This window comes from Equus quagga, chromosome 6 (assembly GCF_021613505.1).
Source record: "Equus quagga isolate Etosha38 chromosome 6, UCLA_HA_Equagga_1.0, whole genome shotgun sequence".
Classification (NCBI taxonomy): domain Eukaryota; kingdom Metazoa; phylum Chordata; class Mammalia; order Perissodactyla; family Equidae; genus Equus; species Equus quagga.
In genome coordinates this window covers 52,817,095-52,830,120 of record NC_060272.1, presented here as the reverse complement: position 1 = coordinate 52,830,120, position 13,026 = coordinate 52,817,095, and the positions used below count along the sequence as shown (strand labels likewise).

At 39.4% G+C, this 13,026-nt stretch overlaps 1 pseudogene; it reads left to right on the top strand.

Annotated features, from left to right (window-relative positions):
- The window catches only part of LOC124241395 (protocadherin-8-like), a 104,714-nt pseudogene that overhangs the window by 32,440 nt on the left and 59,248 nt on the right, over positions 1-13,026 (top strand).

Here is a 13,026-nt window from a genome sequence, read left to right as displayed (position 1 = left end):
TGAATATGTGTGCCCTGCATCTCAAATAAGTACTGAACAACAGTGTGAAAGGATTACTGGTAATCTTATATATATATCCCTTAACCTATTAACTGTAATAATTGTTGCACCAAGATAAGAAGCCCCTAAGTATTCCAGGCTAGGTGGCCCTAGGTCAGGAAGCATTTATTATATATTTCCTAAAGTCCTGTTCCCCAGTGATAGGGATGGAAATTTGGCAGACCGGGTCTCCCCTTGTCAAGCAAGTGAAATGGTTGTTTCATTTTTAATCTGGATCCTTTGCCCTAAGAGATAAATCTGAAGAGTGCTGTTAAGGATGTGCTGAATTGGGCTCCTGGTGATGGCTGTGGGAAAGGGAGAAAGATACAGCAGCCTGGGACTACATTCATTGCCATGAAACTGCAAGCCTTTGAGAGTGAAACAGGTAGAGACAGCCATTTCTGAGACTTAAACCAGGAAAAAAGTTTGTCTCAAACGTGTCTTGAATTCTTTCAGGCAACTTCCATCTCTCATTTTAGGGAACGTGTTGAAGGCCTTTGGGCTGAGCTTGTTGATGGGAAAACTGAGAACTATTATGGCTTGGTTTGCTTTACCTCTGGGTATCATGAAGCCTAGTGGGCAGTGAAATGGGTGCTTCCCATTGTAGTTGTGGCCCAACAGCCCTAGTTGTAGGTGAGCTGCAGCAAACCAAGTTGAGTGAGGTATGTCTGAGCAACCCCTGGTATCAATGGCCAAACACCACATCCGCCAAGCACAAAGGCATGCAAAAGTTTAATCCTTATTGGGTCATCTGGTCCACGGGGATAGCCAAACTGTGTTCAGTCAGGAGACGGAACACACAATAGTAATTTGAACTGGGTGAACTTAATACTGCATGTAAGTCATTAACTAGTTAAAGGATATGACCTACTAAGAAGTATAAAGGGAACTTTCAAGAATACAGGGATAAGATATACGGAGCAGTCATTACTTACAGGGCTGAGAGAAAGTGTGCAAGAAAGGAACAAACTTGGAAGGGGCACTCTTCCTCACCACCAAGGCTGTGATTCATCCATGTGGTCCAGTAGAAGGCAGAGACGTTCACTGAGGTGATGCAGGCTGGGCTGGCGAACAGGAAACCGCCTGCTGGAGTGTGTGCAGAAAGAACTTGTAGGAGAGTTTGCACACCACTGTCAAGGGAGCAGCCGGTAGGCAAGGAAGCTATATGCCACACTCTGTAGGAAGAAAGGTGCTGGAACACGGAAGAGAAGCCTCTTCCTCTGCAGTCCCCCCCCTCCCAGTGCCCTCCACTGATAAGGCCTGACATAGGTACCCCCTCACCAAAGATAAATGTTTTACTGAGTCCAGCACCAGTATCTCCAAGCAGAGCAGAGACGGGTATATTTGGTGCTTAGACATAATAAATTGATAACTGGAACAGATGGTGAAGTAAAGGTTGGTTTGAAGAGGGGAGAATCTGGAGGCTAGAGTCGCTAAGGCACAGGTAAGTCATGATGTTTGACAGGATGGTGCACTGACCTTGGTCCTGAAATGTAACTAGCACAGTGGGGATGGAAGGGAGGGAGGATTAGAGTGGTAATGATGAGGTAGAATAGATAGGACTGAGGAGAGGGAGACATGTGAGAGGGAAGCATCAGGGTTGCCCCTAGTTTTGATGGCCTTCATAACTGGGAAAAAGAACAGGTTTGGGTTTGAGAAGAAGAGAATGAATTCCGTTTTGGACATGTCAATTTATGGTACCTGTAGAATAGCCAGACAAGATTCAAAATTTTCTGGGAAAAGCCCAATGGGTTCAAGTCTGTAGTGGGGCTATGGATTTCCACAACTGCTACAAAACTTGCAGACAAAGAAAAGGAATGAAAAACAAATTTCCACCTTAAGAAGAAGTTTTTTAAAATTCTCATTCAGAAATAAACTTTTTTCAAATTCATAAAGACCTTACAAAATTTCAACTAAAGCTTGGAACTATATTACTTTTTCTTCAAAACATACTGAAGCTTTAATTCAGGCTAAGGATCAGTATTCAAGTTCTGTGTGTCTGTGTTTGTGTATATTTGTGTGTCTATTTTGGTGTGTTTTTGTTGTTGTTTTGAACAGAAAGAAACTTTTTTTATATGTATGCAATTCCCAAATAAATAAAGTTTCTGTATTAAGCAGTCTAGGAAAAACAACAATGGGAAATTTGAACACTGTCTATTTTATGATATTAAAGCTTTTAACTTAATGATAATATTCTACTCTTTTAAGAATTTATTGCAGGTCAAAAGTTGGTTATACAAACATGTATAAACACAAAGGAAGGAGATGGGGTTAATGGGCTGAGAAAAAACCAATATAATCCTCCCCTGCCATTCATTTCTTGTGCCACATCATGGCACTTAATTGTATTTTGTGTCTAGTTGTTTCTTGTATTTAAGGTCTGCTTCCTTTTCTGTGCTAAGTTCCTAGAGGTTAGGAGGCATACCATATGTTGTTTACCCTTCACAATTCAATAATAGGTTCTCAATAAAGACCTCCTTTTTATTCTTCAATGAATGCTTATTAACATCACTCTGAGCCACTACAGGCCTATGTCATCCTTGGAACCACCATGAAAAATATGCAGTACATTTCCTTGAGGAGGTCATGATTTAAAGGGAGAAAAACATAAAGAGAGCCATTTTGATAAAATATGGTTAGGTGCTGAAAGCAATAATCTTTTCTCTAAGCAGACACTTCAATTCTGAGTGAGTCTTTGGACTAACAAACCGGGAAGTGCTATCTGTTCTTTACACCAAAGTTTGTGAGCTGCCTGAGTATCACACCGTGTGGGCTAATCAGAACTCCAGTAGTGCTTGCATGCAAAATCAAATGAATGTTCACATATATATGGAATTATACTGGAGGGAACATCAGAATTGTCTAAAGCTTTATAAACTTGACAAGAACATTGGGAAGATTAACAAGTTAATATTTCACAAAATGCTTTGAAGATAGAAAGTGCCAACATAAGTGCTAATTATTATTATTAGCCCCATGACCTTTTCGCTTTTCCCTTTACTGTTAGATCTATCATAAAACTTCTTAACTTCAAGGGAAATTATTTTTCTTTAGATGAGCATTTTTTTATGAAGTCAAATGTTAATATATGCATTTATGGAAATACCATTTCTTCCATTTTTCTTTTTATCCTCCCCAGGGGGCAGAGGTGGTGTCATTTATCTATTCTGCAAGGTGCCTAGAAATGCAGGGCACATTTTGTCACTCTGTAAGTATATTGGCAATGGCTGGATTACCTTTAGGAGGAGGAAAATGTATATTTAGAATCCTAGCTATGACTACAAACTAGTAAGATTGAAAAAAAATCAATCAAAACTTAGGTAGCTAAAGAGATTTGCATTTTGAAGTGGTCACCAGGGGCCACTGTAGAGTTTCTTCTCCCTAGGATGCTGACATTACTCCAAATATTTGGCTCTCCTCTTTTGGAATTGCTTTCAGAAGCACTTCTACAAACCATTTTAAGAGCTAGTGTCATTACTTCGTGTCACATCTTATATATGAAAAGAGCATGAGAGACCAAAAGTGTGAAACATGCCCCAAGAGATGGCTCTGTATTGGTGTGTGTAAGGCTCAGAGAGTTAATGAGTTAGAAACTCATTGCAATAATATGAAGCAAACCATCCTAATGCAATAAATGCCCATATAAGCTCGAGAAAATTTCAAATACAAACATTGAGAGGTTTTAGAGAATTTTAAAATTTAGATTTTCTGTTAAATTTGGTTGCTTGGGGAAAAAAATCAAAACTACACTTAAAAGATATTTGCTGAAAAAGGAAAAGAGGCAAACAAAAATAATAACAACACACACACACACACACACACACACTCCCCTCTACCCCTCTCCTTTCTTTTTCTAGTAGCTTTACCAGATCTTCTGAAAAACCTACTCAAGAGCCACCCCCCACCTCCAGGCTTATTTCCTTCTCCTTTCTTCCACCACAGGCAATGATAGCCAGAAATTTTTGGTTACTTTCCACATTTTTCTAATCAATCTGATTTGTTGCCAGTAAAGAGGAGGAAAGAGAAATAGATAATTGGTAGCTGGAACATAGAGTTGGCTCAGTAGTCACAGGCTTTTATTCCTTTCCCTATCTCATGCATCTATTTAATACTTGTATTGGTTTACTAGGGCTGCTGTAACAAAATACCACAAACTAACAACAGATATTTATTATCTCACAGTTCTGGAGGCTGGAAGTCTAAGATCAAGGTGTGAGCAGGGTTGGTTCCTACTGGGGGCTGTGAAGAAGAATCTGTTCTATGCCTCTCTCCTAGCTTCTGGTGGTTTGCTGGCAATCTTTGGTGTTCCTTGGCTTGTAGACACATTGCCCTGATCTCTATCATGATGTTTGTTTAGTATTCTTCCTGTGTGCATGTCTGTCTTCACATTTCTCCTTTATTAATATACGAGTCATGTTGGATTAGGATCCAGTCTGATGACCTTATTTCCACTTGATTACCTCTATAAAGACCCTATCTCTGAATAAGATCACATTCTGAGCTACTTGGGGTTAGGACTTCAACATATAAATTTTGGTGGGGGGAACAAAATTCAACTTATAACAAGTTGAGAGTGGAGGTGTAGAGAGCAATGAGAATGTGGGGAAACAGCAAGTCTAACAGCTTGATCTTTGGCACGATGGCACGTATGAACAGGAAGTCATTCTCACTTTCACAAGTTGCCATATTTATAAGGGTCTAGGGTAAGAAATCTTTATCATATCCATCTCAGGTAGATTTCCATGACACTTTTCTTGTACCTGTCTTATGACACTTACAATTTTCTACCTTGTACTACAGTTTTTTATGTACACAATTTATCTCCCCTGTAAAAATATAAACTCCTTGAAAGTAGTCTCCAATTCATATTTGTTTCTATTCCTTGACCTAGCACAGTGCCTTGTACATAATAGATCCCCAATAAATTGTCATTGCATCTAGGAATGACCATTCAGGCTTTATAGTTACAAGGATCAAATAGAGCACAAACTCACTGTCAAGCACTGTATCAGCCAGGATAGGTTAGCTTGTGCTGCAGGATGAAACAACTCCAAAATTCTCAGTGGCTTAGTATGACAAAGTTTGTTTATTGCTCAAGCAAAATCTTCTGCAGATCCAGGCAGTTCTTCAAGGTGGTCATAATCAGTGTGGGAGCAAAAGATCCTAGGCAACTCAGCATGAGACTTCAGAGTTTCCTGTGGCAGGGTAAGGGATCATGGAGAAGCCAGTACTGGATCTTGAATGCTTCAACTGAAAAGTGACACACATCACTATACTCCCAGCCTGTTGGCCAGAACTAGTCACATGACCTTTACCAACTGCAAGAGCCTAAGCAGCATTGTCTTCCATGTGTCAGTAAGGGAAGGAGGACTAGAAATGTAGCTGAACACTAGTAAAGTCTACCTCAGGCACTTTTTGCCTTTTAAAAAGTGTATCTTATAGCAGCATTGTGTTTTATATGGCATTTGTTGAGCCCTTACTATGTGCCAGGCAATGTTACAAAGGATGGTAGTCCAACAGTGAAAAAGACAGACTAGAGGCTACATTCCAGTGTGGGGTGAGGATAACAAAGGAGCAACCAAATAAATAAATGAGATATTAGCATACAGTGATAGATGCTATAAAGAAAATAGAGCAGGATAATATGATGGAGAATAACTTCCCTGTGATTTCAGCATCAGTATGTTCTAAGAACCTTAATCTTCTATTGGAAAGTTAGTGCTCACTTCTGCTTTCTCATATAATTAAAAATGTAATATAGTCATTCTTATACCATATTATATTAATTGAAACCCAATTGAACAGAACCTTCAAATTACTGGAACTTGGAACACTTCAACATATTTTTAGATATTAAAGTCAAGTGATGAGAATATTAAGTCACATAGAATATTTGTAAAAAGAAAAAAAATTAAAAAATGGAAGCACACAGACCTGTTTCAGTTGGACATTGCTGTATAATAAACCACCCCAAAATTTAGCAGTTTAAAACAACGGCAATCGTATATTTTCTCATGATTCTGCAATTTGGGCATGACATGGTGGAGAAGCTCATCTGTGCTCCATGTCTGTTGGTCTGGAATGTCTTAGATGTCTTCATTCTTCATTGATGACTTGGTTGGATGACTGTAATTGCTGAGGCTACTTGCACATCTCTACACCTCTGCAGGTTCTCCAAGTGGCTATGTTGGGCTTCCTCACAATATGGCAGCTGGGTTTCAAGGTAGAGCATTCCAAAAGAATAAGCCCAATACTTAAGTGCTTATAAAGACGTTTCTTGCATCTCACTTGCTAATGTCCCATTGACTAAAGCTGGTCACATGGTCAAGCCCAGAGTCATGGAGCTGCTGAGTGAGAGACAGCTCTACAAGGGCATGATGGGAGGCATGGTTCACTGGGAGCTACCTAATTATTTGTCTATCACTGTCAACTCTCTGGACTCTAATAATTATTCCATTAAAGACAATACACTCTATACTTTCTGAGACTCCCAAATTCTCATTCCATTACAGCACCAGGTTCAGGCTTGAAGTTGAATCTCATCATCTAAATCAGGCCCAGGTGAGGATGAGGTTTCTAGGTATGACTCCTTTCAATCTGAATACCTGTGAAATGAATAAATAAGTCATCTTTTCCCTTCCTATCTACCCCCAGCAACATATAATTATAGTGCAAGGACAGACAAACTGCAATAAAAGCACTCACTCAAAAAGGGGGAAGTAGGAGAAATACAGCAATCACTAGTCCTTAGCAAATCTGAAATGTAGTTGGGTACATATTGCCAGTTTCTTGGTTAGGGCTTAGTTCTGATATCTGGTAGTGGTTTTCTATGGCTCATGATTGCAGCTGAGTTGCTTTTTCAGTCTTCATCCTGCTCATAGAAGGTTGAGATCACAGAGACTTCTTTTCATTTTGAAATTCAAATTTCGTTTTGAAATGCCTCTATCTCTTTTAGTCCAATGTGGCAATGTTTGATTTAGTAGAATTCTCTTAAAAACGTTGTGGGTTTCTAATAAATCTTATTATGGGGGTCACTTCATTAGGGTAGCTTTGTCATACCCATAAAGCTCTTCAAGACTGACTCCTCTCCAGTTTTGTCTGCAAGTGAGTGTGCTGTGGGACAATGCCCTTAATATTCTTAGAAGGCATTGTTGTTTTTCTTTTTCCCCCTAGCTTAGAGAGTCTGTGAATTCTGAGCACTCTTAGAAAGATTTTGTCTAGCCAAGAGTTTATGAGGCAGTACCCTAAATCTTTCTGAGTTCTCGTAAGCAACACCCTTGATTCGTCCTTTACTTTGAGGTCCCATTTTACTGGTAGTGTCCTGGATTTGATGTTTTACCTGAGGCAATTTGTTACTTTGACAATATTTTCCCCAGACGCACTGGGGATGACAATTAGTTTTACTTTTGAACCCCAAAGTCCTTTATGTTTTCTTTAAATTCTGCTGGAAAACTGAACAGTTAATTCTTTAGCTCATCTTACTCCTCCCATAACTTACCTTAAGCAAATAAAAGACACCAGGTGCTATTTTCGACATTCTGCAAGGATCCTTTGCTGGATCTGCAAGCTAATTTGGTGTCCTTTCTATTTTCCATGTTACTGTAGGTGGCAGTTTTTTGCTAATTAATCTGCCCGGACATTCCTTGGGTTTTCTTTTTTCCAGGTTCCAAAAACAATTTCCCCACTGTCACTAAGTGCCTTCTTGAAGTTTACAGGGTTTCTCTGCCCACCGTACAATTTCAAATCCTACATGTTTTAGGTTGTTGTTGTAGCAGTACCAATTCTAATTTTCTGGGTACCAATTCTAATTTTCAGGTACCTTAAGTGACTGTTTTACTAATTTTTTTGCCAGCATATACCTCAAGTTGCCTTTTCTCCAGCTTCCAATAGCTATTGCTTCACTGCCTTTCCATTCTCTGCTAATGCAGAAGAACAAACAAAAATTTCTTCCAAGTTATTTCCTTAGGGCAATAAATGCACATTAATTTGATCCCCTATATCTTTTGAATCAACAGTTGCAGCACTGAATAGCTGTAATTGCAGTTATTAAAATTTCTCAACTGCCAAAGGTTCAGTTCTCTTAGACTTCGAAAAATTTACAATCAATAGTTTTCTTCTTCCCTTCCCTTCCTTCCTTCCTCTCCTTCCTCCCTCCCTTCCTTCCTCCCTCCCTTCCTCCCTTCCTCTCTCTCTCTCTCTTTCTTTATTTGTTTCTTCATTCATAAATTACTGAGTATTTCCTATGAGCCAAGCACATAGTATTTGGCATCGAATACAGAAATAAGTAAAACAATTTGTTTGCTTGTATGAAGCTTATACTCTAGTGAGGAACTTATTCCTCAGTTATCCTAAAAATCAAACGAACCAGAAAACCCATTGTGGTTATTTGATAACCCAAGTGAGAATTTCAAAGTGAAAGAAGTTTGTCTTTGATTCATCTCTCTTCAGTTGTTGGTAGACTCCTCCCCACCTTTGGAAATTCTGTCCCTGGGGTCCGCTGTTGATACATTTTTGTTTCTTTTTTAGAAAGGCTTTGTCCTCAGCTTGATTTCCCCAGAAAGGGCCTCAGGATCCATCCATAGTGTTCCTGCCTTTCTTTACACTAATACACATATCTCTACCTTCTTTGGTTCTTGCAGGGCCTTACTTTTGACTCAGATTCTCCAAATTCATTTCCATAACATGATATTGGTAGTTACTGCTTTTCCTAGTAATATAGAAGCATTCAGATAGGGATTTTCTAGAGCTGTGATGCCTCAATGAAAAGACTGCCTAAAATTACGCTTGGGCTTGTGATGGAGACATGTAAGGTAAACTGACCTTTCAGGCTTCCTTAAGTTGCTATGGCAACTTCACATGGCTTCTGTACCTCCTGAGAGTCTCCGTGTGAGCCAGGTGTGTGCTGGATATGGTGTGCTTTCAAGTGTGGATAGAACCAGTGGCCGTGCAATTAAATTTATCCCATTTTTCTTTTCCAACCAGAGAGGTTTGCAATATAGACGTGGCTTCGTATCTTTACTTTGGAAAGCCCTTTATGATCCCTCAGGTTGCTGAGGGAACCTGATCAGTTGAGTGGTAAAATCTCTACCTCATGGCCACTAGAACTTTGACTGTAAATGCGAGTAACTTTGTGACTAGCATTTGCTTTTCATTTTACTTGAAATAAATCTACGTTAATTTATATCTTCTGAATATTTAACATCTGAGAAAGAAGATTTCCAGCTCCACCTTCTTTTTAGCCCAGTGCAACTTTCTTTTATGATTGGTTATGCCATAGTCTGCCACAGCTGGCCTGGATGTCAGAAGGGATGATAAGACAGTGAATGTAACCCATTCTCAGGTGTTTAGCTCCTTACCCACATTGAGATTTTTATCTATGAGGAGTAAATAGAGGTATCTGAACCCAACAAAGGAAGTTGGGCCCAGGCAGGTGATCCAGAGTCTGGCTCCCAGCAAGGAGAGAGAGGACAGAAACTGTTGGCATATTGCTCTGCCTCTCGATGCCTGTGGGAACTGTCAGGTCGGAAACTGCTGCATTTCTATAAACAACGGATGTTCCCAAGTGAAGAAAATAATGGGAAAGACTTGCTTAACCTCTTTAGATGATAGTTTCATAATGTATAAATGCAGATAAAAACATCTGCTCAGTCTTCCCAAATATAAGTTATATTTATAGTTCTGGCCAGCCAGGGAATGGAAGTGCTTACAAATTTCTGGGAGAGTTTCTGTGAACCAAAACAAAGATACGTTCCTGCGGGGATGGCCAGGCCTAGGTGTCTTTCGGACTCAGCTTGAGTTGCTTTTGGTGGTCAAGTAAAAATGCTTTTCTGTGTTTCTTTGAGAGCAAGTTGAGATCCAGAGACAGAGAGGGACGTTCCTTTGTACTCTTGTTGCCACCTGGAAGAATTTTATTTCTCTCTTTTTTTGTAGGAATGAAAACAGAATCTAAAAATGTTCCCTTTCTCTGGGGGTAGTTAGGTGTGAAATAGCTTAAAACCATCATCCTCAGAGTTATGACAAAGTTACTTCTTTTTTCAGGGAGGGAAGGTATAGTCCTATTATCTTTGCGTGGTTATCAGTGCCACTTGAAATTCCAATTAGTGCAGCTAATCACCATGGGCTCCTCTGGTACTTAGCTGGCAAACAGCTAAGTCTAATTAATACTTTGGAGTGGTGAGTAAATGGCATTTATTTTACTCCTCTAAACACATTTTCCAAGTAAAATTTTGATTTGGGGCTTGTTTCATTGCAAATGGATGATTTATAAAAAGGAACAAAAGAACAAATCTTGTATGAAATTAATCAAATAAGATCCTTAAGTGATCTTGTCAAATCTGAGAGGAACCAGATCGAGGTCTCAGAGGGAGAGGGAGGTTACTTGATGGGCAGCCAAAGGCATATTTCTCATCCATTTATTGTTTTAAAAAAAATCTAGAAAATAGGAGAGGTATTATTCATTTAAACTCAGATTTGTAAAGAGAGGCATTACCATTTGACTCAATAACAATGATTCTTTGCTTAAAAACAGGATAAAGTATTAATAACTGGGACCTCTGGGCTTTTTAATTCAAATGGCTTAGAGCCAGTGGTCACCAGCAAGTCTACTATAACTACCTGGGTGATTTCCAGGTGAAATATCTTCCCTGTGGCCAATAGGCACTTTAAATGGGAATCAGGCTCGACAACATCTGTTCTTTCATGAATAAATTCTCTATTAGCACCTGCCCCCCAAATTCAGAGTCCCATCATCTCCTGTTCTAGTGAGGTCCTGGAGTTGACTTGGATGTGGGTCAGCTTCTCATGGGGAAGCCAGGCTTGACCACACGCCCATGTTGACCAATATCGTCTACCCAAGCCTTAAAGGCAGAGGCAGAGGCTCTCACAACTTAGTTAAATCCACTGTGGCTACCGAAAAATCCGTTCTGATGGTTGTTGTCCCCTCGATGTCTAAAAAGCCCAATATTAATATTGACCCAAGGAGTAAGTGTCTGATTTTCTTTCAAGGGTGTCTCTCTCTATAGGCCAGGTGGATTCCTGTGCTTGTGTCCCAGAGTAACTTGCTTATAATTAAACAATCGCTTTGTTCTCCTCCCTTGAAAAAAGTCCATATTTGCAGAGACTACCAGAGTTTCTAAAACAGAAAAGGCCATGGAGAAGAATAAAGAGTCTCAAAGAGTTGCAAATTTCTTTGGTTTTTGAGTTCAAGCCTTTGGCTGGGCACTGGTCTGGGAAAAGGGAACACATTTTTTAGACAGGAATTCTGTGTTTAATTTTTGGGAATATGAAAGACCTGAATGTTTACTTGGGAAGGGATTTGAAAGCTTTTGTAGGCTTTTTGAGTTTTTCAGATAAAGGCAATCCACACCACTGTTCTTAGGCAAAGCAGTCCTGTAAGCAGCTCTCACAGGAACGAAGAGCTGCTCCCCAACGTGTAAGCATTATTCTGTATAATTATGGATATTTTCCCTTCCAAAAATATTTTTTTCTAGAAGCTGCTATTTCAAAGGCTTTCAATTCTGTGTGTCATTATCAAATAATCTTTTTTGTACTTGGGTGTGTATTATTGGATTGCAACAACGATAAAGCTCTAGGGGTTTTTGTCTCCTTTGGTATGCTAATTAGCCAGTTTCCTTTTGATCTTTTTCTTGCTGAAAAGAGTGAAAAGCTATCTCGGTAGGGAATCTTAGTGCTGTACATTCATCCCCTCATCTCCATAATCTGAGGATCAGAGGAAGACAACAATTTCACTGCTGAATGAGAGCTTCTAGAAGCTTTAGTTAGAGCTCACTGCCGCCAAACAATCCCACTGGCACTCAGAGGTGGGCACAGAGGAGGAAGACGCAGAGCGGGGAAAGGCAGAAATATTTCATGTGGCCAAGTGAGCGCAGTTGCTTTTATTTCTTCTCCAAGCATTCAATCCATGCAAATCCATGTCATTTTGCCTAATGTTTAACTTTTAGATTTCTTTCTCCTATTGATACGTTTTTAGTGACAATGACTGAATACTTAGTTTGAGGGAAATGGCCTGAATAGTGGGAAAATTTCACAGCTGACAAAATCTGTTGGACTTCGAAGCTGCCTTTCAAAAGACACAGTAAACTCACGTGTGCAGAGGAACCAGGGAAAGTGCTGCGGCTCTTCCCGGTGAGATGCAGATATTTGTGTGTTAGATTACGTCTGGGAATGGATGGAAGAAGGAAGTTATTAGATTTTTAGCTTGATCACTGATTGGTCTACTATAATTGTGAACATTCACCTTTTTATTAAGATCTAAGGATTTAGGACAAAGTCTGGGAAGTTGAATGGGAAATTTCATCATCAATATCATCACCTAACTTCTATTGAGAGGGCACTCAGAGGGCAGCACTGCATTATGAGCACCAGGCAAGTTGGCATTTAAATATTCTAGTCAGAGGAACTAAACCCAGCCCACACACACACACACACACACACACTCACTCACTCACTCTAGTTCAAACCATGTAAAATTACTGGTTTTGCAAGTGACAGGCAATTTTCATATGGTTCAGCCTAATACAGTTTACTGCTTAGGGGGTGTGATTATAAAGTAAACAAGCTTTATTTAAAAAAAAAGTTTATACATTCAAAAGAGTATTGACTTCTTTAAAATCATTCCAATAGAGATTTGATTCCAAAAATGCTGCCATGGTTTAGGACATTTCTAGAATAGCCCTAAACCTGAGAGTTTTCATTTCCTCAGTGTTTGGGAAGCAATCTTGGCCCTTTGAAGATGGACTTGAATTTTGGAAATAAAAGAAAGTCATTTAAAAAATAAAATAATTTATACTGAATAAAACTATTTTGAGTTTTCCTTTAAATAAGAAACATTTAAGTATAAACAATGCCACAATTTCTGTGGGTGCCATATCAGCCACCAGAGCCACACAATTTTCTATTTAGAAGACACCTTAGAGATCGGCTGTTCCAGCAGTCTTGAAACTTCACTGAACCTAAAAATCTGCAGGG